Raw genomic sequence first — 27,243 nt, 5'->3', positions numbered from 1 at the left:
TCAGTCTTTAAAAAATACACATGCAATTGAAAAAAAAAATAGCATGTTAACTTAGTAGTAACTAAAAGTCAATTTATATTTTCAAATATGAATAAGTTAATGATCTTCAGCTCAGGCAAGAGAAACTTCACTGGTAAATTGATGGGGCAGTGGAGGCATTCCGAGCCTGGGTTTCTGTTTAAAAAGGGGTAACATCAGTGGCATGCCTCAGCAGAGGGGCATTGTTACATGGAAATGCAGAAAGCAGGGATAGATTCCAATATATTTGCCCCCACACTTAGCAGTTCCATCATGTTCCATCTCTTACTCTTTGGTTTCATGTTTTCTGCCCTCAAATATACTTCAAAAAAAAAAAAAAGGAACCTTTTTAAAACATAAGAAAAAGCAAATATTTTCATTTGAAATATTTTCCTTTATCTACCATCTAAAATCTTTAATTGGCAGACTTTTACACTGAATGATCAATGTTCACCATCTCCATTTTATTGATATCCAGTATTTTACAACACTTTGGATCTAGTTTTAGCTCCCATCATACCACTGAAGCTTCCATGTTGAAGAATTTTTATCACCAGAATAATGTTTGGTCTTTTCTCTGACTGCCTTTCTTTCTTATCCTTCCTTCCTCACTCCTTCCCTCCTTCCTCCCTCCTTCCCTCCTTTTACAACACTTTGGATCTAGTTTTAGCTCCCATCATACCACTGAAACTTCCATGTTGAAGAATTTTTATCACCAGAATAATGTTTGGTCTTTTCTCTGACTGCCTTTCTTTCTTATCCTTCCTTCCTCCCTCCTTCCCTCCTTCCTCCCTCCTTCCCTCCTTCCCTCCCTCCTTCCCTCCTTCCCTCCCTCCCTTCCTTCCTTCCTTCCTTCCTTTTAGTTTAAACAACAGATATTTTTTTTCTCAAAGTTCTAGAGGCTGAGAGCCTGAGACAGGGTGACAGTATGATCGGGTTCTGGTGAAACATCTCTTTTGGGCTGTAGACTGCCAATTTTTAGTTGTATCCTCACATGGCAGAAAGAGAGTTAGCTCTCTGTCCCCTTCTTGTAAGGATACTAATCCCATTTATGAGGGTTATACCCTCAAGATCTAATTATCTCCCAATGGCCCCACCTCCTAATACCATCAAACTGAGGGTTAGATTTCAACATAGGAATTATGATATAGTTCATAAGACCCACAAGTCCTTCAATGTCCCATATTATTCTCAACACTTTGATAAAGACTTTACTTACTCTTTCAGCCATCAACCATCTATGAAATTCTATGACAAATGGGGTTCCTACCACACAATTTTGTATTTAATTATATTCTATCCTAAATTGTTCTCAGGGCTTCATCTGTGGATTTTAATAATTCATTAGCTCAATCTTACATCACTGCAGGACTTAGGCACCACTTCGCATCTCTGTTATTTCCAGGGCCCCAGGGGCCACTGTAATATAGTTGGGAAGAAGGCTGCTCCCATTCTTCTGCACTCATCATTTGAGAGTGGTGCATCAAAATGGCCACCACTACTTCGAGAAGGCCCCTGAGTGGGTATTGTACTTGTTCCTGATGTTCTGTTAAGCATGGGGATTTCTACTAATGGATTCTTTGACCTCTTAGTGAGTCAAAACTGTGCAGATCTCTAGGAAATAACACAAAGGTAAAAATGAGCTTGTTCTCCAACTTCACACTGAATTTAATTACTTGCATCCCATTCTCCCTTCTTCCCCATGAAACTACATGACTTTATGCTCTAGGTCTCATAGAATCTTGCTAGGAAAATCATCTGAAGTTTTTCTGTCTCTAACATCAGTTCTAACCAGAGCTCAAAAATGGTTCCTTCCAGTAACTGATGTTGTGTTTTTCTCTTTCCTCTCCCATGAGTTTGTGCACAAAGCACTATCGTTCTCTTACTAGCCCTTCTTTCTTCTTAGACAAAACTACTAAAAGCCCTCATGTAAATTAGCTAATAAAAATAAAGATGGGAGATGAGGAGGGAAGAAAAGTTACAAACCATCTCACAAAATTTCCTCTTGTGTTTATTTTAGAAACCTCCCCACACAATTCTATCTTGCTTTCCAATTTAATTGACAAGCTACTTAGGGGTAGGGCCTCTGTTTTCTTTGTTCCTGAAACAGTACCTGAAAGTACCTAACACAATGGTAGATGTAAAATAAATACTGAATTTATTAACTAGAAATAAAGCCCTGAGAACATTTTCAAGCATCAAGTGGAAAATTTTACCAAATAAGTGAGGATCATCCAACCAAGAGAATTTCATTAATCTATGAAGTTTTTCTATGCATAATTTTGCAAAAGTTGTCTGATAGTCCCTACTGTTAGAGATTCCATTAAGAAAATTTAGCAAATTTAGGGTTTTCAGATTGCCCAAACTAACTAGTCTAACCCTGGTTGAACAATCCTGAAAGTGACTGGCAATTATTTTTTTTTTATATCACTTTCATGGCAAAAACATACATTTTACTATATTTTGGTAGGTCAGGAGGATATGAGATCATTACACATTAAAACAAAACCTGTTTGAACTCATAAATGACAACAAACCATGTGATTAAAGAATGCAAAGTTGGTAGATGAATTGCAATGACATTTGGATGTTCCAGGGAGTGAGGGGGTCTGAGTCAGAGACTGAGCAACCAGGAATGGAAGCCAAGGGTCAGCAATGGCATTGAAGATTTTGAAGTCTAAATTATTGCAGTGGATTAAGATTTATGAGCATGATGCTATAATCATATAAATAAACCCTATATGTGTGTTTGTATGTGTCTGTGCATAACATGTATATACTTCTCTGATATTCAAAGTAGCTTCGTGTTTACTCTGTAGTCCTTCGATCTGTAGATAGGGCATTGGGGTCTAAGGTAGAATAGTATAGTTATAAGGTAGAATAGTATTCCTTACCTTCTTCTATCCTTGTTATTTTTCTAAGATGAAAGATATCATGACCAACTTTTCAAATGATACTCTGTCATGTAAATTAAAAGGTATGTAAACTAATCTGAACTCTTTTGGAGAGAGGACAACTATTCAAACAAAGTTTGAAGATACCCATTTTATTCTTCTTGAATAAAGGACAATTACCACTTTTAGTGTAATATTTGACCTCTTGTCCATTGTCATTCCAGGCCATAAAAAAAAAAACCAAACCCAGATTTTAAAGATTGACTTCCATCTGTTTTAGTTGGCATGATTAATAAATATCTGCCAAATGCTGCACTAATTCCACATTTTTAGTTTTTATGACAGGTGAGTCTTTTTTTTTTTTTTTTAAACAAGTATATTACATACTTGATTCAGCCATCACTCAAGGTGAGGGGTCAGGAGGGAAGTAATGATTAATTCCAATCATTACAAAAATGATTTCTCAATTAGATTTGTTAGTATGTTCTATTTAGTGTATACATTTCCATTTGGTCTCTGGTAGATCAGTTTCTGAAAATTGTACTTTTGTTATCTTTTTATGTATTTTAGAGGTATAGGAATCAGAGAGTAAAAAGCAAGGAATTCCTCATTTGATGTAATTAACTCAGACTACTTCTTTCACTCTCATTTCTTTTCGCCTTAGACTGACCAGCCACACTGACAAGGGTCCCTAACTGTTGGGGTCCTCTGTACTCCATGTGTGTGGGGATGAAGGATAATGCAAGTAGAGAGTATAGGTGGCCGAGTCTCACTAGTACACCAGAGAGGAGTGTTCAATGGATTAGTAAAGGAAATCTTCAATTACCTTATTCCAAAATACAGAACCAAGCAAGAGAAACTGGAAAGATAGGAGCAGGAGCCGTAATCTGAGACAAGTAATTTGGAAGGGTGGTGTGATAAAATCTGAAAAGAGCATTTTCTGAGAATAGATATTTCCTTATGATCAGAGGGAAGTACTTCTATGTAGCTCATCTCTGAGTTCTCCAAAACATTTGACATTACATTTTTTTTTTATACTGAGGCACTGAATAAATGAATTTTTAATGAATGCTTACATCACAAAATGATTAGTGAATTTAGTCCATTTACATTAAAGTAATTATTGATAGGTATATAATTGTTGTCATTTTATTATTTGTTGGCTGTTTATTTAATTCCTCTCTGTTTCTTCCTTCTCTTGGTCTCTTCCTTTGTGATTTGATGACTTTCTTTAGTGGTATACTTCCTTTCTTTTTATCTTGTGCATATTTACTATAGATTTTTGCTTTGTATTTACTGTGAGGTTTGCTTATAACAACTTATATCTGTAACAGTCTATTTTAAGTTGATGACATCTTAATTTTGTTCCCATTGTAAAGCTCAATATTTTTACTTCCTCCTGCATGTATTATGATTTTGATATCACATTTTACTTGTATATCCCTTAGCTAATTATTTTAATCATAGTTACTTTAACTACTTTTATCTTTTAACTTTCATACTAGTTTTACTACTTTTACTACCTTTACTATTTATCTACTACCTTTACTATTTATTTATCTTTCTAATAAGATTTATTCTTTGATATGTTTTTTGTTACCAATTAGCACCCTTTCTTCTCAGCTTAATGAAGTCCCTTTAATAGTTCTTGTAAGACCAGTTTAGTGGCGATGACCTCCGTTAGCTTTTGCTTGTTTGGCAAATTCTTTTTCTCTTCTTCAGTTTTGAATGATGACTTGCCAGGTTAAATATTCTTGGTTTTAAGTTTTTTCCTTTCAGCACTTTGAATATATCGTGTACTCCCTTCTGGCCTACAAAGTCTCTGCTAAAGAATCTGATATTCTTATGGGGATTTCTCTGTAAATAATAATTTGTTTTTCTCTTACTGCTTTTAATACTCTCTCCTTGTCTTTAACTTTTGACATTTTAATTGAAATGTGTCTTCTTGTGGCTCTCTTTGGGTTCATTTTGTTTGGAACTCTCTGGGCTTCCTGGAACTGTTTCCTGCCTCAGGTTAGGGAAGTTTGCGGCCATTATTTCTTCAAACAAGATTTCTGCCTCGTTCTCTCTCTCTTATTCTTATGGGAACCCTATAAAATGAGTGTCAGTCCATTTGATGTTGTCTATAAGCCTTTAAGCTATCTTCACCTTTTCCGTTCTTTTTTCTTTTTGCTGTTCTGATTGGGCGAGTTCCACTGCCTTGCCTTAGAGTTGACTGATCTTTTCTTTTGCTTCATCTAATTTGCTGTTGAACCCATCTAGTATATTTTTCAGTTCAGTTATTGATTCTTTAGCTCTATGAATTATTTGGTACTTTCTTATATTTTCCATCTCTAGGTTGAACTTCCCATTGGTTATCCATTCTTCTCCCTAGTTTGTTAAGCATCCTTACGACCTTTATTTTAAACTCTTTATCAGGTAAATTACTTATCTCCATTTCATGAATGTTTTTTCTGAGGTTTTATCTTGTTCATTCATTTGGAACATACTCCTCTGTTTATTCATTTTGCTTGGCTCTCTGTGGTAGTTTCTGTATGGTAGATGAGACAACCACCTTTCCCAATCTTGAAGGAGGGGCCTCATGTAGGAAATGAACCTTGTCATTCAACCCAGTCCCAGCTCTTTGTCATCTCTCAAAGTTTTTGTGCTTATTTAAGCAGCATATTATATTTTGATAACTCCCAGTAGTTTAGAATGTGTCAAGGCCTGTCAGTATTCTTAAGGAGAGAATCTCAGCACTTAAATTCAGTTTATTTGGAAGTCAGATCCTCAAGCAGCAGCTTTAAAAGCAAATATAAACAGTCCTCTGGGACTGCAAGTGTTAAGTCCCACTGGCCAGGCAGTCTGGTGGTGTTCCCTGGGCAGCAGTCACAAAAATTAGGGTTCAAGATGAGTGTATAGCCCTTTCCTGGAAGGTATTAGTGAGGTGGAAGAAGGCAGAGGGACAGTGCCAAGCTGCCATCTACAACCTGTGGTCCTTGAGAGCAAATCCATAGCCTACTAGATGTTTGTCAAACCTGAAATCTGCCCTTCACGCTAAAGCTCCAGGACAAGCCAAGAGACCTCCTTCACAAAAAGACCGGTAGGGGTGTGCCTCAATCTGTTGTTTGCACACTGCCCTTGGGGTTGCAGCCAGCCCAGAACCATTTCTCGGATTGTCACAGTCCCATGGGACCCAGAATGCAAGCCCCCCTGGCCACCAGAACCAAGGAAGTGTCCCTGGGTGACAGCTACATAACCCAAGGTGACAGATGTAAAAAAAACAAAAACAAAAACAGGGTACCCACTGTGTGTGAAGCTCCCCTCCAGGAGACACTGGAACTCGGGAGTGCAGCAGAGGGAGAGGGTGAAGAAAGCACCTATCCTCCAATGATTCTGGAAATAATTGTAGTCAGCCTTTAGATGTATGTTTAATTAGAAGCCTGTCCCCCAGACCTCAGTCATGGTGATTAGCTAAAAAGGCCCCTTCACAAAAAGACCAAGCTCCTGGGTCTCTGTCTCTTGCTGTGCCCTAGGGGTGGTAGCTGTTGAAGGATTTCTTCATTGGTTGCAGTCCTGTAAGTCCCATGAGTGTCAAACCGCACTGGTAGCCAGAGCCAGACAATATAGAGGTATTCCCTGGCAGCAGCCACAAAAATCAGCACTGAATAGGGGTATGAGCTCCTTTCTGGATGATACCAATTATTATAGTACCATGGGACCAAACATAAGCATCCCTGGCGTCCAGAGCCAGGCAGTCAGGAGGCATCCTCTTGGTGGCAGCCATAAAAATTAGAGCACCAGATGCACGTAAAAGCTCCCTTCCTGGAAACCCTGGTGCTCTGGAGTGTGTCAAAGTGAAAGTACAAAGATGATTCCTGCCAGTCCCTACCTCCAGAGAGTGTTCCAGCAGGCTCCTAAATGTATGTGTTAAATTAGATGTTTGCTCCTCAGACTGACACTTTAATAAGCTGTCACTATTTGCAGATTACATGATATTACATATAGAAAACCCTAAAGACTTTGTAGAAAAACTGTTAAAATAAATAAATGAATTCAGTAAAGTTGCAGTATACAAAATCAATACACAAAAATGTGTTGCATTTCTATACACTAATAATGAACTATCAGAATAAGAATCAAAGAAAACAATCCCATTTACAGTTTCATCAAAAAGAATAAAATAGTTAAAAACATATTCAGCCGAGGAGGTGAAAGAACTATATATTGAAAACTACTAGGCATTAATAAAAAAAAAATTAAAGACACAAATAAATGGAAAGATATTTCATGCTCATAGATTTGAAGAATAAATCTCTCCAAAACAATCTACAGAATCCATGCATCCCTATCAAAATCCGAAAGGCATTTTTCAAAGAAATGGAACAAATAACCCTGAATTTTTATGGAATCACAAAACACCCTGAATAGCCAAAGCAATCTTGAGAAAAAAGAACAAAGCTGGAGGGATCACATTCCCTGACTTCAATATTAAACCATTAAGTTATATTACAAAGCTATAGTAATTAAAACAGTATGGTATTGGCATAAAAACAGACAAAAAGATCAATGGAACAGAATAGAGAGCCCAGAAATAAAGCCACACCTATTGGTCAATTAATTAATGACAAAGAAGCCAAGAATATATAGTAGGGAAAGGACAGTCTCTTTAGTAAATCATGTTGGAAAAATTGTATAGCAACATGCAAAAGAATAAAACTCAACCACTATCTTGTACCATGCACAAAAATTAACTGAAAATGAATTAAAGACTTGAATTAAATACCTGAAACCATAAAATTCCAAGAAGAAAACATAGATAGTAAGCTCCTTGACATAGGTCTTGGAGATGATTTTTTGAATCTGGCTCCAAAAGCAAAAATAAATAAGTGGGATTATATCATACTAAAAGGCTGCACAGCAAAGGAAGCTATCTTCAAAATGAAAAGGCAACCTACTGAATGAGAGAAAACATTTGTAAATCATATATATGATAAGAAGCTAATATCCAAAATATAGAAAGAACTCCTACAACTCAATAGCAAAACAACAAACAAGTCAATTAAAAAATGGGCAGAAGATCTGAATAGACATTTTCCAAAGAAGACATATAGATGGCCAACAGGCACATGAAAAGATGTTCACCATCATTAGTCACTAGGGAAATGCAAACCAAAACCACAATAAGATACTACCTCATACCAGTCAGAATGGCTAGTATCAAGAAGACAAATAACAAGTGTTGGTGAGAATATGGAGAAAAGTGAACACTTTGTGCACTGTTGGTGGAAACGTAAATTGGTGTAGCCTCTATGGAAAAAGTTATGGAGGTTCCTCAAAAAGTTGAAAATAGAGCTACCATATGATTCAACATTTCTATTTTTAAGTATTTATCTGAAGAAAACGAAAATACTAACTTGAGAAGATATATGCACCCCCATGTTCATTTCAGCATTATTTACAATAGCTAAGATATGGAAAGAAGGATGAATGGATGGATGGATGAACGGTGGATGAATGAATAAAGAAAGTGTGGTGTGCATACACAATGGAATATTATTCAGCCATAAAAGAATGAGATCTTGCCATTTGTAAAACATGGATGGACCTCAAGGACATTATGACTGAATAAATTAAGTCAGAGAAAGAAATACACTGTATGATCTCTCTTATATGTGGAATCTCAAACAAACAAACAAACAAACAAACAAACAAAAAACAAGCTCATAGATACAGAGAACAGATTGGTTGTTGCCAGAGTTGGGGAACAGGGAGTAAGAGAAATGGGTAAGTGGTATATAAATTATTTAAAAATTAGAAATTAAAAAAATAATTAAAAATTAAAACCTCATTAATTGGCATTTAATTAGTTACATTATATGTTTTTTACAAATAAAACATTTAAAAAAGTAAATACTGGACCTATTACAGGTTATATAGAGAGAAACTTTAGTTAAAACCTGGCACACTACCATATCTATGTTTAGGCTGTACAAAGGCTTCTGCTTTTTATTTTAAATTTCCTACCTGCCCATATGTTTTTTTAAAAATCTGAGACACTTTAAAAGGTAACATTTTTTTAAAAAAATGTTATTTTAAGAAGAGATTCATTTTAGTTTATTTCATTTGGTAAATAATGTTAAAATGAGTCATAGTTTGTTTGCAACTTTAGTTATTTTAATAATTTGAATGTAATTCTATTTAGCACTATTTACATGGTTGCTCATAACGTATATATCCTTGCTTAAATCTCATTATATTTTTAATTGTTTTGTATTTGTCATTTCCACAGTTTTTTTTTCCACGTGTTAATTCTGGAGGTTTTGCCAAGTGGAAAGCCAAACAAAGAGAATGAAGTATATTAATTACAGCAAGAGTAATTAATATGCATATCTGCACTGTATGCAATTATCTATGGACTTTCAACACTGCCTTGAAAATTCTGCTACATATTTTTAATAGATTCTCTTTCCTGTTTTCTGGGAAAATTATTTTATAACTTATTTTTCTTCTCACCTTCCACCTAACTTGTATCTCTCCATTCTCCACTCACGTAAATTCATGGAGGAAAATAGAAAATAGTAGATTAGAACTAATTCTCTCATTTTCCGACCAGTAAATAGATATATACCTGTGACCATTGTCACCATCTTATTGATTTTCTTATATTAAAATGCAGGCTGTGTCTTTCTTGCTGTTAAAGGTCCATCCCTCCACTTATAAGTGGATCCTATACCCTCTCATCTACTTGGATGTGAGACCCTCCGGGGTAGGCCCTCTCTTGCATCTTCCCCTAGGTTCTTACCCTTAATTTCCCCTGCTTGGAACACTGTTCTGCTTTTTAATTAATTTTTTTTTTTACAATGCCTCTCTTATTGATTCCATAGATTTCACTTTAAATATTACCTCTAAAAGATCTATTTAATTAATCTATTTAATTAAATATTGCAATCTCTCTCCTTCTCCCCCTTTCTCCCTATTATTCTCTATTACAACATCTTATTTTCCTCTTTGTTTGCATGCATCATTGTATACTTGGTATTTATCTATCTAGTTTTCCAGACTACAGACTCCATAAGGTCAGAGACCATATCAGTCTTCACTTCTGTGTCCCTAGCTCCTGGCACAATGCTTGGTCCTTTGTAATTTCTCACTAAGTATTTATTGAACACACAAATAACTTCTTCCAGGTTGGTGCATTTTGATATATCATAGTATAATAAGTCTCCTATAGATGAATATTTATTTTTAGCTTTTTCTATTGCAAATAGTACCTCATCGGACTTTTTATATATCCATCTCCATGTATTCATGCTATAATTTTTGTAAGAATGATTTACTGAAGTGGGAATGCTGGGTTATGTCCTAGATATAGCCATTTAAGATTCTGGTAGTTAGAAATCAGAATCTTTTTTTTTTTTTTTTTTTTTTTTTTTTTTATTCATGAGAGACAGAGCGAGAGAGAAAGGTAGAGGGAGAAGCAGGCTCCCAAGGAGCAGGGAGCCCGATGCGGGACTCGATCCCAGGACCCTGAGATCATGACCTGAGCCGAAGGCAGACGCTTAACCATCTGAGCCACCCAGGCGCCCTAGAAATCAGAATCTTAACACTTGTTAGGTTGACTCTATAAGAGGAAAATCTCCATCTTATATTCAGCCCAAATCTTTTTCTCATGGGTGCTCCTTCCTTACTCAGGCAATGAGGTATTTATTTTTAAATAAAGTTATTATTTATTATTTATTTTAGTGCTAAGGGGTGCACTTCAAATTGTGGGCAGTGATTTGTCTTTGGGGCTTACACTGCAATCTTTTAGTACCAACTCTCATTCAGTTGACTTCTCCAGAAGACTTTGCCTCCTTTCCACGTTCTCTCCAAATGGTGTCTTTACTTTTACCTCTAGGAATGAGAGCGGGCTGCTGCTGCAGTCACTGCTGATTTGGAGGTCACCTTTTTTTAAAATAAAGATTTTATTTATTTATTTGAGAGGAGAGAGAGAGAGAGAGAGAGCACAAGTGTAGGGGGGAGGGGCAAAGGGAGAGGGTTTAGCAGACTCCCCGCTGATCAGGGAGCCCCATTCCAGCTCGATCCCAGGACCCCAGGAACATGGCCTGAACTGAAGGCAGACGCTTAACCCGCTGAGACACCCAGACGTCCCTAGATGTCACTTTTCAATTGACTGCTCCCTGTCTGCATTTTATTTGCTGTGATCAACATCCTCTTTACCTGTTTTGGCATTGGCAGTATTTGTTTCAACCTTATCTGGTGGAAAAAGTTACCTGCTGCTAGGAGCTTGGGTTGAACACAGCTTCCTCATTTTTCAACCCTTTGAGAAGAATTGGGACACTTCTGGTGCTTCAAATAATTTGAAAATATTTAAGTCCATGCTAGAACTAGCCTTCTGATACGCCTACATTCTTTTTCCTCTTCAACATTGTTTCCTGTTTCCCTGGAATCCTCTGTTTTCTGCACAAATATCTATTCCTCCTTTAGGTATAAACCAAAGCATTCTCTGATTTCCTCCAGATGTACTGAAGCAATCTTTCTTATAGACAATTTGTAATTATCAGCATCAAGAGCAATTATGTTTTATTATGTTTGTCTATTCCCATGTATCTTTACCTGGCCAGTTCTAAGCCCTCCGAAGATAGGAAACAGGTGGTTAAAGGCATCTAGCCATGCATTCAGAGAGATTTGTGTTCGAATCCATTTTTACTGCTTTATAGCTGTGTGAACTTGGGCAAGCCACTTAGCTTCAGTTTCCTCATCTATAAAAACAGAATAGTTAAAAAAACAGTCTTACAATGTTGCTGTGAGAATCAATGAGGTAATGCCTACTATGTGTTTAGAATGTTGACTGGCATCTTTTATGTGTCCAATATATGCTAGCTATTGTGGTAGCTATGAAAATGTACTTCTTAGATTGCCATCTGCAGAGCATCACTGAACCATAGCCTCAGCTGCTACACTCTGAAATGCATCCTCATGTTTGCCCTGAGGCTGCATCTCCCACAGCTTGTTCTCAGCCAGTGAGAAATGTGGTGGGGACACTAAGAGAGGCCCATTCTTGGGAAACATGGGAACACTCGGACTTTTGTCAGCAGGACTCCCACCACCTTGCTGAACTGCCTTAGAATTCCACTGCAGTCTGAAGTTCTTCCAAACACACTTCCTTCTTTCCCATTCTCCTTCAGAAGTGTCAGATCTGCATCACAAGTCTGATGGCTTTCTCAGACTCCTCTGGCTCCTTTTTCATGTTCACTAGCTGGTATTTCTTGTGTGTCTAATTATGGCTTGTCATTGGCTTTTTGGAGGACCTGGACTTGCCCAAGCAGTTCTGGGAGTGGTTTGAGAAACTCTGGCTGTGGTAGGATGAAGATTTGAAACTAGCTCACCTAGAACCTGGTGGGTCAAGAAGATGCTAGTCTAGTGGACAGATGGGACACGAATAGTTCTTGGCACAAGATGACTGCTTAGTTGCTAAGTGTTTCACCAGTGGTGATCTGGGAAAATGTCCCTGGAAGGGAATGCTCTGGCAAGTGCAGTAATGCAGGTGTTTGAAAGATATGGTGGGAACGATGCCAGCAAAACACCGTGGGTTGGTTAATGGTAAGTTGCATAGATGATAATGACAGATGAATGACTTAGCATGATAACCAGCGAGCTTTCATGGTAACTTATAAAGAAGGCCCTTATCTTCTGTAGTGGAACAGCAGAAATACGGAGCAGCAGCTTGAAGATGTCATCTGAATACTTAGCCAGTACAGGTCTGTTAAGCAAAGGTCAGAGCTGTGGTGGGGAAAACCTAGTACTGTGAAAATGGAATGGATCATATGGTTTATGTCTTTTGATGATATTGAATCTATAGAACCCACAGAGACTTTGGGCTTGCAGAAGTGGTCTCCCTTCCCTAGTAACGGCTAGAACTTCCCTATGCTGGATCATGCTGAAGTCTTTCCTTCACAGGCTAACATGTGCCTTCCTCTGGGGCTGTCTCACCTTCTGTCTTGGTTGCCACAGTGCTAACTAGGATTAAATCTCTGCATAACCCAGCTGGGCCTGATAAAGGAGGGAAAAGACCAAAGATTTGCAAAAATTCATTAGCATGTATCAGCGGGAGCCAGGGGAGTACAACAGGGGTCAAGAGGACCAGAATGTAAAACTAGATAGGAAGAATTCATTGATTGGGGAGCACTTTCTTGGGATAAAGGATTAAAATCCTAATAGGAAGCCCAGGTGAATAGCCCAAACTTGTTACCAAAGTGACCCTCAGAAGCCTAGAAAAAGTTGTGTACAACATCTAGCAAAGTGGAAAGAAATCCTGAGTTGCCTTGAAAGATGATGAAAGAAGGAATAAAGGGTCTGAGGGAATTGGGTATCCTGGAATGGATGTCTTATGTAAAGCTGGAGGACCCACCAGAGGACTATGTTCCACAGAAGGACTCAGAGGAAATACCATTCACGCAAGCCATCAGTAATATACCAGTAAGAGGGACATCAAGATCATGAAGAAATTCAGTGGTGGCTTTCCTTCTCAGTCCAGACTGACCACTGGGGAGACAGTCACAGAGGTAGGCTCATTAACATCATCATCTTTGGGATGATGGGGACCCAAAGAAAGAGTCAGATGGTGGTTTTAAACAAAGTATTATGACACCCCATTTAGAGTGCAGGTCTTTAGGGAGTTCCGGATAAGATCTAGTTCACAGTATAGCCACTGGGTCAGTGGACCCACTGAGTGGTCATTCCCAGCTACCAAGTGTATATAATTGGAATTGATATACTTGGCAGTTGGAACAAAACCAACATTTGGTTCTCGATCTATGGAATAAAAGCTATCATAGTAGGTGTTGGAGGGAGATTAGTGCCACTATTAAAGTTCTAATCATTGTACTTAAGGTAGTCTTTATCGTGTTTCTGTTTGTTTTGCCATATTTACCTTATATTTCTTTTTATTTTCTGATTAGTTTGGGATTGTAAAAACCCCATCCTGCAGAGTATATATAGACTAATGCAGATCTAACCAAGTAGGAGTCTTGGGCATGGTCCTCTGGCCGATGTGGTATCACTGTTAGAAGCAGATTATTATGAAGATTTTTTTAAAAGATTTTATTATTTATTTGACAGAGAAAGACACAGTGAGAGAGGGAACACAAGCAGGGGGAGTGGGACAGGGAGAAGCAGGCTTCCCGCGGAGCGGGGAGCCCGATGCGGGACTCGATCCCAGGACCCTGGGTCATGACCTTAGCCAAAGGCAGACGCATAACAACTGAGCCATCCAGGTGCCCCAGAAGCAGATTATTAAGATTTTAAGTACATGGTATTCAGCCAGTAATTTAGCATATTCATTCCTCTCCATGCTCCTTAGAAAAGTAGATCAGAAACAGTTGCCTCTAAGATATGTTAACTTTCCTGCTTCTGTCATAATATAGTCCAAAGAAATCTGAAATGCATGATAGTCACACAGAATGTCACAAAGATGCATTACAAATATGACATTGTTCTGACTGGACAGGATGAGCAAGAGGTGGCTAGAATGCTGGTGAATTTGGTAAGACACCTATACTCCAAGAGTGGGAGATGAACTCTAGGCAGTTTTAGGGATCTGCTACTTCTGTGAAATTCATGGGTACAGTGGTCAGCAGTGTGTCAGTGTATCTCTTCCAAAGTAAAAGATAAATTGCTGCATCTTGCATACCCTACAACAAGAAAGAAAACATAGTACCTTGGTAGATCATTTTTGGCTTCTGGATACATCAAGGTCTACTCTTCAGAGTACTGCTTTAGTGCAATAGTGGGTGGTGACATGGGAACTACTAGCTTTAAGTTGAGCTGGGATCCAAAAATAGCTCTGCATTGTTTCAGCCTGGCCACTTGGGTCATATGATCCTGCAGACTTTAAGGTGTTCAGTGTCAGTATCGGGAAAAGAAGCAGTATAGAGATTATGGCAAGGCCTGATGGGAAAATTCAGCTGAGGGCTCCTGGAATCTGGAACACCATGCCATCTGTAGCAGATATTATATACTCTTTGAGAAATAGCTCTTGACATGTGACTGGGCCTTAGTAGAGATGAAATGCTTGACTTTTGAGCAAACACCAAGTGACCAGGTGTCTGGAAATGCCCACTATAAACTAGATTCTGTTAGAACTGCCAAAGTCAGATGTACTCAGCAGCACCCATTCTAAAATGAAAATGGGACATTGGGATTGAGCCCAAGCAGGACCAGATGTACAAGTAAACTGCATGAGTAAGTAGCCATAATCCCTTATCACCCATTGTGATTGATTGCACCAGTGGTCCTTGCCCAGTTCACACCTGTGTGAGCACTTGTACAACTCACAAAGGAGTAGGAAAAAGCCTGAATGTGGCACATTGTAGAGGCTTAATAGATAGTAAGTGAATGCAGGGCGTTGGTTAAGCTGCTTTTGTGTGGGTACATAATTATCATTCCTGTTCTACAGATGAATAAACTGAGGCCAAGTGAAGTAAAATTCATCACCTATAAGTAATGAATAAGGGGACTAGAAGACCCGTAGAGGTCCTGCTCATGCTATAATGTGCTTTCTATGACACCCTTCTGTTTTTCATGTTTACCGCAGGATATTATCTTCATTTCGGAAGGAGAATCAGGTTCATTATTAGAAATTAAATTATAACACAGTTAATGTTCCACATTTAAAACATTTAAAATGCCATACCCCATTTGCTAACCTAAAAACTGGTATCCACATATGTTGAGTCACTTTTTTCAATTACTTGCAAAAATGGATAGAGATTGGGAGGGGCTGTGAATTTATGCATACTAATGAAACCTTAAAATAAAATGTTTCCATGTGCAACTTGCAGTCTTGTTGGATAACTTTACTTGATTGAAAATTACTTGAGAAAGATGAAATCATAAATTACCTTAAATTTACTGAAAGCCTGTGAACCACCTATATTAGGTGTGAAGCTGATAAAATTTCATCTTGAATGGAAATAAGTTGAGAAAACAACACGGCTAACATTGCAGATACATCTCCAGAAAGAAGGTTGACAGTATTAGCTCCATTGGGGCCAATACTGAGCAACACTAACAATACATTTCTGCTACCACTACAGTTGCTAAAGTTCCATTTAGCGCTCACAATTTCTACTGGTTCTGCTCATATTTCCTATTGTGGATATTCATTCTTTTTCTACTAGTAATGATTCATTCATTCACTTATTCCTTCAACAAAACTTTACTATATGCTAGGCACCATGCTCCTATTGAATTGTTTCTACCTGCATTACTGGTAAACAACATATTGTTAAAGTATGACCAGGTAGCATTTGCAGATAAAGAAAATGAAGCAAGAGATATTTAGTAACTTCTTCAGTGTCACACAGCAGGTGTTTGAAGGATTTGAGCTTCAGAGCAGGAAGTGTGGTTCTGGAGCCCATGCTTTTAACTAGGATGTTATTTCTCAGAAAATTCATAGTGTTGTATCACTTTTCTGATTTAAGGTATCCCTGCTGTGTTTCTGAGGAAAACATATATAGAGTTCTGTCAGGAAAGTAAATCATAATGGTAAACAATAGGAAAGTCTTTTAAGGTCTTTTACATATTTTTGTGCGCCTGTGGCTATTTATCTTGGGCCTCAGAAAACTGCTTATTATTTTTAAATATATATATTTTTTAAATTGCAAAGCATTTGAAAAAATCTGATAATTGTTATGGCTGAGTCAGCTGCCTTAGAATTTGATATTCTAGATATGAAAATTAAAGACATCTGTATATATGACTTAGTCATACAAAGTCATATTATACTTAGCCATAGGTCATAATAATATAATTTAAATGGAAATATGAATGGACAGTTGCAAGGATATTTTGGGAAAAGATATAAATATAATGCAATTGGGGTTGTATTTATAAGACTTTTTTGTTATCCATAAGATGTAGGTAATGATAAGCTCATTTTAGAATTCTTCAGGAATGTAGGTATAATATGTCTCAGGTATATGCTTAGCAATGAGACAGACCAGTTGCCTAATACTCAAAGAACATGATGACTGAGGTTGACTGGGAGGTCTACTGGATAGGACCCTACTATAATTTTGGAATGGTGAGCTCTTTCTCCTTAAGGTAATTGTAGTTTTATCACAACAGTATTTTTAAAATATGTGATATGTTTTGATGGATAGAGGGTCTTACATACTAGAAATTAAAATCTTCAAGTGATTGAGCTGAAAAGGACCCTAGAGTGCATGTGATTAAAAATAACCAGGTACAACACCTCAGACTGCACGGTGGGGCTTTGTAGCTTTCCTTTCTGTAAATATATTTCTGTTGAGACAAAAATACAGTGTTAGGAAAAGGAAAAAAAAAAAAATAACCAGGTATTTATTTTTCTTATAAAGGCAGAAATAATTCCATAGTCCAATCCAGTAAGAAGTTTTTACTGTTTTCTAATCACTATATTGGGTGTGCTTGTAACCTATAAGATCCTTTGAAATTAATTTAATAAACTGATTTTACTAAAATAAAAAATAAACAAAAAGTCTGTCACAATTTGGACATCCTGGACTGGGAATCCTATATTATTTCCAACTGGTCCTGGGGTTTTGTTTCCCAGTTGTGTGCATTCATGGCCATCTGCTTCTATGGCACTGTGACAGCTCCCACTCTTATTGGAGCCCTGACTTGCTTAGCTAAATGGGGGTTTCAAGTTGATATTCAAATAAAAATCTTTTCTCCTGAGCTCTGATCTATTAAATTGCACCCTCCATTCATTTTATGCAGTAACAATACAGCACTTTAAAGCTCATCCATAATTCAATTCATCCACAAGACCACGTTTTCATTAAACAGACTTTTATTTTAGAATTGATTTAGGTTTACCAAAAAGTTACAAAGACAGTACAGAGAGTTCCCATATACCTCACACCCAGTATACTTCATTATTAGTTAGCATCTTACAGTGGTATGGTATTTGACATAATTAATGAACTGATATTGATACATTAGTACTAACTAAAGTCCATACTTTATTCAGATTGGCTTACATTTTATCTGGTATCTTGTTCTTTTTCAGGATCCTTACATTTAGGTGTCATATCTTCTTGGACTCTTCTTGACTTTTACTATTTCCCAGACTTCCCTTGATTTTGGTGACCTTGAGAGTTTTGAGGAGTGCTGGTCAGGTATTTTGTAGAATGTCATTAGATAGGATTTGTCTGATGATTTTATTGTGATTAAGCTGGGGTTATGAGATTTTAGGAGGGAGACCACAGATGTAAATTGCCATTTTCATCAAGGCTACATCTGTCAACGTGATTTATTATTATTGATGTTGTCTTTGATCACTTGAATGAGGTAGTGTTGGTCATGTTTCTGCATTGAATTGTTAACTTTTTAAAATTTCTCCATTTGTTTTGTTTTCTTTGGAAGAAAGTCATTGAGAAGCCACAACTTAAGAAGTGGAGAGCTATCCTCCACTTCTGTGAGGATGAAATACCTACATAATTCATTTGGCATTCTTTTGCGTGAGAAATTTGCCTATTATTGCCCTTTATTCAATCATTTATATATCAGTATGGATTCATGAATATTCATTTTAGATTTTGGGATAAAATCCAGTACTATTTTATTTATTTTGTTGTTCAAGTTATGCCAATTTTGGCCATTGGGAATTCTTTCAGTTGGCTCCTATGTCTCTTTGACATATCCCCGCCATTTTGTGTGTGTGTGTGTGTGTGTACACATGTGTACGTGTTAGTTAACACTTCCTTCCTCTCTGGCAGTACTATATACTCAAACCTCATTTTGTATATTTCCTGCCCAGTACTAGAATCAACCATTTTTTTCAAGCAGCTCTGGTCCCTTTCCTTGAAAACTGGTGTTAGAAACCAGGATGTGTGGGGCGCCTGGGTGGCTCAGTTGGTTGGGCGACTGCCTTCGGCTCAGGTCATGATCCCGGAGTCCCGGGATCGAGTCCCGCATCGGGCTCCCTGCTTGGCGGGGAGTCTGCTTCTCCCTCTCCCGCTCCCCCCTCTTGTGCTCTTTCTCTCTCTCACTCTCTCTCTCAAATAAATAAATAAAATCTTTAAAAAAAAAAAAAAGAAACCAAGATGTGGTACTAGTTATACTCATTGCTACTGGGATGCCATTAATTTTAGATCCTTTCAGCTGACAGAGCAAAGGAAAAAAGTATAACCTGTGTGTATATACACATACCTATGCATATTCTATCTCTATTTATATCAATCTATCTATACCCTCCTCTTTGTGTGTGTATGTATATATATATATATGTATATATACATGTAAAATCTCCATATATATATGTATATATCCATCTGTATCTATATTAAGCTCAAATTGATGTCTCTAACTCTATTCCATTACCACCTGAATCATTCTAGCCTTTTCTTGCTTGTTTATCATTTCCCATTCCAACAGCAAGAAACCTGGCTCCTACCATCCAGCGCCCGTTTACTTAATTATTCAATTCCAGCATACATGTATAGTGGTTTCAGAATTGTTAACATTAACAACTTTATGAGCTAGGTTATGGTATTTATGCACACTTTCTTTTGCTTTTAGTATTACAGAGTCCACTCATTTCCCATTATTTTAGGTCCACTTTTCCTTTACCTCCTTCAGTGAGATTATTTCATTCCTTTGTAATATAGTTAGATCTTTTTTGTCACATTCTGTGATCCCCTGGCTTCCTAAATTTTTTGTTAATTTTTATTTGCTAAGTTTCACTCTTTTTGCTTTGAAGTCCTTTGGGTTTGACAAATGTATGGTGTCATATATCCCCCATTACAATATCATAAAAAAATATTTTCCTTGCCCTAAAAATCCTCTGTGCTTCACCTATTCAATCTCCTCCATTCCCAAGACTACTTTTCAAATTATTCTGTCCAACTATCATTTTTATCTTGAAATATTTTACATATAAAGGTGTTCCATGTCTCAATTTCTATTATTTTATAGTTGGAAATATAAAAGTTTGTGTGTCTATGTATGTGTGTGTCTTGTATGTCTGTGTGTGTGTAGATGTGTATCATTATCCAGTTCCTTGTTGTTTGATTATGTAACTATGTATATTCATGTAAAAACCAACTAACTTTTGCATTGAGAAGCTAAATAGTGCTTACTGTGTTATGTATTACACATATATAGACTAATCTCTTTTTTTCATATTCTTTCCATTTTAATATCATGGAGTACATTATGAGAATTGGGTACATTGCACCATCCCATTCAATTAATCTGTATTAAAGCTTCAGAAATTGGGGCACCTGTGTGGCTCAGTTGGTTAAGCAATCAACTCTTGGTTTTGCTCAGGTCATGATCTCATGGGTGGTGAGATCATCCCCACGTGGAGCCCTGTGTTGGGCTCCACACTCAGTGGGGGGTCTGCTTGAAGATTCTCTTCCTCTGCCCCTCTCCCTGCTCTCTTTCTCTCTCCCCCCCTAAAATAAATAATTCCTCCTCCGCGGGGGGGCTTGCTTCTCCCTCTCCCACTCCCCCTGCTTGTGTTCCTTTTCTCACTGTGTCTCTCTCTGTCAAATAAATAAATAAAATCTTAAAAAAAAAACTCATTTAAAAAAAATAGATCTTTTTAGAAAAAGCCTCGAATTAAGAAAAATCAGTGGCACTATATGACCAAATGGTTAGTGCTAGATGTTTGGTAGATGCCTATTAGCTAAAAATATAGAAGAAACGAAAGAACAAAGCTGATTGGCTTATATCCCTATATCAAATTTTCTTTGTATTCTAATTTGGCTTTCCAAATACTACATTTGAAACTTGAATCTCATTTATTTTTTGCACTGTTTTTTTTTTTTTTTTTAACTGACACCGGGGAACTATGTCTGTTTATTATAGAACAAATACAGTTTTCTTAAAACATTTTAAAAACATACAGAAGTTCATGTTTTATAACGATATTAGGGTTTCTTTAGGTAGGAGTTCTGCATTTCAGAGGATCCATATGTGATACAAACAGTGAACAATTGGGAACACTAGCTGATAATGATATGATCATTTTCAGCAGTCTCTTTATGTAAGTTTTGGCAGAAGTGTAGTAATACATTAGTCATTTTCACAGAGAAGATACTGGTCCATGCCAGTCTCTTATTTGGGGTGCCACCTGCACCTTTTTTTGTCAGTAAATTCACAAAGAAAATATATCTGTTGATGGATACTATTTCTATTTTTTCATCATTGTTTGAAGCAAACTATACCATTCTTAGAGTATAATGAGTACTACACATAACTAAAATTGCTTCTGGGCATCCTTTATTAACTAGAATACCTGCCTCAAAATTGCTCCAATAAGTTTTAACATTTCCATTTAATTTAAATTGTTCACCATTTACTGTCTCTAGAGTTCTTGGTTAAACATATGAGGAGACAATGAGTTCTAATTTTTGCTTCATTAATCATGGAGTAACTCACTTGACCCTCATTGTTTCAGTTCCTTCATCCGTAAATATGGTAATAAGGACACATGGTATCTGAAAAGATGGGCTGTATTTCTGTTAAGGTTAGCAACAACTAAATTTGATCTAAACTTAATGGTTGCTGATAACATTATAGAGGCAGGCATTTCAAAGTTTGCTGACTCACTTTAACTAAAATGCGCAGCTTTATAAAATAAATTATACACTGTTTATAAACTCTGACGACAGGGTTCCTATTTTACTCATGCTTTTAATATAGTAAACACTCACTAGATATTTGCTGTGCTGAATTGAAGCATGGATGGACTTGCTATAATGACTTAAGCTTCTGAAATAGTCAAAGAGGGAAATTCACAGACATGTATTGGTGTAAAATAGGGTTTAGAAGAATGGTTTCTTACCATTACTATTTTGGACAAGTAAGAAGGGGAAACTATTATTTACTCCCAGATTAATTTGGGGAATTTTATAGTTTTGCTAAATTGGTTAGAGGTTGTAACAAAGAAAAGGTCATTCAGAATAATGAGTATCATTTAAGTGACTACTATGTAAATATAGTTTAATTTTCCAAACTATACTAGTAACTAAAGAGAAATCTCATTTACTAATGATAACTAAAATCTATTGAAAGCTTGCTTTGTGCAAGGTATGTTAAATATTTTACTTTTATCTCACTTAATTTCCAGATAACCCTTTGAAATAAATTGTTTTTAGTTCCATTTTATCAATGGGTAAACCAATTCCTGATAAGTTTTTATACAATTATCTACTTTGCAGTGAATGGCTTTAAGAGATATATCTCATATATATTATAGGTCCCTGAGTATAAGTGTAGCTTGCTAATATGTATAAAAAAACTCTTGTTTTGTTGCCTAAATCTATCAGTGAAAGGCCCGACATTTTGCCAGTGATTAAGAATAAATGAAATGTTGAGAAATGGTAATATCCCTTTAACTAACTACAATTGACAAAACATCTTTGATATTTTAGGTCATAACAGCAATGCATTTTTAATCTCGTATTTAAGATCTATTACCTTACTTAACTGGTTGCTTATGATTTCTCTAAGTATCTCAGGTGGCCCACTGCTGTCTCCAGTCTCTAAAATAAATTTATTAAATTTAATACTGATATGTCATGAGAGACAATGGACTCTGAGAAACAAACGGAGGGTTCTCGGTGGGGGGTGGGTTAGCCTGGTGATGGGTATTAAAGAGGGCACGTACTGAATGGAGCACTGGGTGTTATATGCAAACAATGAATCATGGAACACTACATCAAAAACTAATGATGTAATGTACGGGGATCAACATAACATAATAAAAAAAATATTAAATGTGAACAATTTTTTTTAAATTATATTGGGGATATAAAGGTCTGTTACATTAAGTAATGATGATGACTACTGGCTTACAAAAATTCATACTACATTTTGTGTAACAAATATTTTATAGCTAGAAGCTTGAGAATTTGAGTACTTACACAGTGGGAGAGTACAAATGAACACCTATGCAGATGTCTAGTATAACAACAGAACAACCAATATGCTGTATGATAGAAAAAAAGCAAAGTGAAGTACTGATTGTAAGTGGTGCTTGATTTTATTAAGCCAAGAGAACACTATTACTGAAAGTCTGTATCTGACTAAGGCAAATTGTTTTTTTGTAATCATGTTCATGAGCTGTCTTGTGGCTACCAGTCAAGATCTGCCATTCACCTAAAGGACGTAGAAACCTTGAACATGTTAGTTAGGTGATAGCCTGATCCACACTGAAGAACCTTTAATTTAGAAGTCTCCACCGTTTTCTGGGAAATGCTCTCACATGTTCACAAGAACAGCCGTGGAACTGTGACAATGTCAAAAGTCAACCTGGTACACAAATTCCTTTGAAATCTTCAACTGTGTCATTGCATATATCTAAATGAAAATCTAGTGATTATCTCATTGAAAATATTTCTAAAATATCAACAAAAATGAACTTGCCCTTCCATCATAGATATCTATTACCTGAAGGTATATGTTCTTTTAGCTGAAAACACAATGTAATATTTGCCTTATATTTAGGGAAGGTAAATCCTATTTGTGGTATTTTGGTAGGACCATGTGTAGCTGTGATGCTTCATCGTCCTATACAACTAAAATTCTTCAAGTTGAAATTAATTACTGGACTTTTTCTTGCATATGCATCCATCTTCGGAGAGGTAACACATTAGACTGCTTTTGCCATCATTTGTTAGTGTGAGTAAGTTTATCGGATCTTTCTTCACCAGTGCTTTAGACAGGTCCTCCAGGAAGATGGGTTTAGAGAAAGCATAACTACTTTAGAAAAGTATAAAACAGACTAGGAGGGGAATGCTAAAGTTTCCAAAACAAAGACAGAATAATATAAACTTCTGCCTATAATTTCCTTTCATTTTGGTAATCTATAGCAACATCCTTAGTAAGAAAGCAATGACAGAACCAGCTGTTGACAGATTATTTTTCTATAATCCATATTAACTAAACACAACATGCTGACACAATATATCTTCTACTTTGGGATGTGGGGAAAATTTTAAAATGTCAGTAAATGACTTGTTGAAAAGGGAGAAAATTTAGATACATAATTTCTCTTTTCTTCCCTTTGCTGGATTGACTTTCCAGGTAAGTGCTTTGGAAATGACTAAGAAATAAGTGGTATCATTACAAAAGAAAAAAGAACAGCTGAGGAATAGCAATTGCCTTTTTGTTTCTAGGAGCAATTACATAGAGTCTTAATCAGGTCATTGGTGAATTTTTTTAATTAAAGTATTCTTAAGCTTATTGAATTTCTAGGTCATATTAGAATATGCAAAATTTGTGTTTATACTTAGTTTGACCATATGCAACCTTTTTAAAAGAGTAGTTGATACTCATTCTCTAAACTTTCCTACCTCTTATTCTTTTTAATATGCTGTGTTCTGATTTCTTTCCTCATCACTCCACTGAAACTGCTCTCAGTAATGACATTGTTGACTTCTGACCCAACAAATTCAACAGATCCTTTCCAGTATTCCCTTTGTTCCATTTGATGGTGTTCATTCATCCCTTCTTGATATTTCTTCTTGTCAGTTCTGTGATTTCTCTTGGTCCCATTTTCTCTTAGTGTTCTCACCACCTAAAAGTCTAAATCTCAGTCTCCTTCGTGGGTTCCTCTTCCTCCGTATACTCATTATACACAGGTGTACCTCAGAACTCCACTTTCTAGTCTTCTCATTTCCTATACATCCTTAGATGATCACACCCACTCACTCCAAAGATTTACTTATTGTTCCTGACTGTTAGGAACATAGAGTCTAAAAGTTTAGCCCTTCCAAGTCCAGAGGTGAAGACTGTCTAGTGACTGGAACTGGGGACAATGGAAAATAGCAGCACATCATCTCTGTATCTTATGCAAAGCCTTGCTTCAGACCATCGTCGTCTCTCACTATGTGCCAGGCATTGTCAAGAGAAGTGTATATGGAAAGTTATATAAAATAAATCAAAAGGTCATGATATTCTACTTGTCTAGCATAAATCTACTCATAGGAGTGATTGAATAACCATTTGCTAATTGTTTGGGTCTACTAAATAGGTCATAGGAAGTTCATCTGGTCTAGCAACTTCCTAGTATTACTCAAAAATTTTTAAAAAAAGATAAGAACAGATGCTGTTGTAGAGGTCATGCCAAGAAAATGTGAAGCTTTGAAGCTTTTCATTTCCTAGTAACTACCAGCATTACCTCTTCAAATTTCAAATTGAATGTTTGTCAGTATTAAGTCAGTGAGACAAGCTGTTCATGCCACAAATTCATCATATTCTATAAGTATACATGACAAATGCATCTTAGTTAGAATGTTCTTTTTAGAGTAAAACCTTTCAGCAATTAGCTTAAAAGAAATTGTTATTTCGTTGGTAAGTGTATGGAACCCCTGCTTGTAGAATTCATAGAATGTGACAACCCAGATTGTATATTCAGTGATCTATGGATCATTGTAGTACTGTGGGTCAATATGACTACGTTACATGTTTTCCCTAAGAATGGTCATCCCAAGAGTATGGTTAATTTGGAAAAGGAAATAATAGAAGATGAAAATATATACTTTCTCCTGGGGCCTAGAACTAAATAAAATAAGTAGTAATGCTGTCTTTATTTCAAAATATCAGAATATAAGTAGGTCACTAAACTTTCTCAAATATCCCCCTGTTCCAAGCCATGCTATCTATGAGATGTACCTCCAGCAGCTATGCAATATGTACTGGTATTTATCTGTGACTACCTGGACCAGAAATGGTCAGAACAGTCAGTAGAGATTAAGTAATTAAAATTGAAAGAGAAGAAATGACAAACAGGAGATGCAGACAATGTGTCCTAATGGCCTTCCTGTTGACTGTCCAGGTCTTCTATAGTGCCTGGATATCTTGCCCCTATGTGTTCTTTAAGATAATATTGCATCCTTTCAATTCTTAATCGCAGGAAACAAACTGAGTGTTGTTGGAGTGGGGGGTGGGGTGGGAGGGATGGGGTGACTGGGTGATGGACACTGGGGAGGGTGTGTGCTCTGGTAAGTGCTGTGAATTGTGCAAGACTGTTGAATCTCAGATCTGCACCTCTGAAACAAATAATGCAATATATGTTAAGAAAAAAAAAAGAAGAAGAAGAAGAAGGTAGCAGGAGGGGAAGAATGAAGCAGGGTAAATCGGAGGGGTAGATGAACCATGAGAGATGATAGACTCTGAAAAACAAACTGAGGGTTCTAGAGGGGAGGGGGGTGGGAGGATGGGTTAGCCTGGTGGTGGGTATTGAGGAGGGCACATTCTGCATGGAGCACTGGGTGTTGTGCACAAACAATGAATCATGGAACACTTCATCTAAAACTAATGATGTAATGTATGGGGATTAACATAAGAATAAAAAAAATTTTTTTTTAATAAAAATAAATAAATGAAAACTTAAAAAAAAAAAAAGATAGTATTGCATCCTTTCAATAAAATTCCTGCTTTGTTTGAACTAATTTGTATTGTATGTATGTGTTTGTAGCCTACTCTTTGCCTGCCAAAAAAAACCCCATTTCATCTGGGAGCAGCATGGTCTTTTTAGAGCTCTTTTTGTTCCTTTTCTCTGCTTCTCAGTCTTACTCTACTTATATAGTTTCTGTGGAAGGTGCTATTTTTTTCTATAAACCCTATGCAATGACTATAGTCGACTACTGCAGAGATTGGCACTTGGCTAGGTCTAGACCAATCACAGCCCTTCCTTAGTATTTCTGGATCTGTAAGTAAGAAGAGCATTAGACCATTTTCTCACCACTGGCAATTTTTTCAAATATAAAACTCAATAAATTCAAGCATTTTTTCCCACTAATGCAAGTCTGCAGTAAAAGACTATGAAGCCAACAAGTGAAGCACAATGAGGAGAGAAACTGACTAGCTGCATCTTTGACCTTTTTACCCTTTATTTGTTTAAACCTTTTTTAGGTTTTCTGAGCCAATAATTCCCATATGTGCCTAAGCTTGTTTAAATTGGCTTTCGATTAGGGTTGCTAGGTTTAGCAAATAAAAATACAGGATGTCCAGTTAGACTTCAGTAACACATATATAATGATATTGGCATATTTGGGATAAACTCACACTAAAAATGTATTCATGGTTTATCTGCTTCTCAGGTGTAACTGGACATCCTGTATATTTCCTGGAACCATTTGATCAATTGTAACTGAACTAATCCAGTTGCTTTCTGGGACTTACAACCAAAGAGTCCTATTTCATATAGCGCTTTAGCTATATATCCCTATTTCAATCAAACTAAGTACACAGGAAACATATTTTGTGTTTTCTAGGAAAATATGCATAGCCTAAATATTATCTCATAGCTCAGATTTGTCCTACACAACTTTTGAAACTATCTCTCAAC

Source organism: Mirounga angustirostris, unplaced genomic scaffold (assembly GCF_029215605.1).
Source record: "Mirounga angustirostris isolate CCGP_5_RB_7025 unplaced genomic scaffold, mMirAng1.0.hap1 SCAF_9, whole genome shotgun sequence".
Lineage (NCBI taxonomy): Eukaryota > Metazoa > Chordata > Mammalia > Carnivora > Phocidae > Mirounga > Mirounga angustirostris.
Note: the sequence above shows the minus strand (reverse complement) of the source record.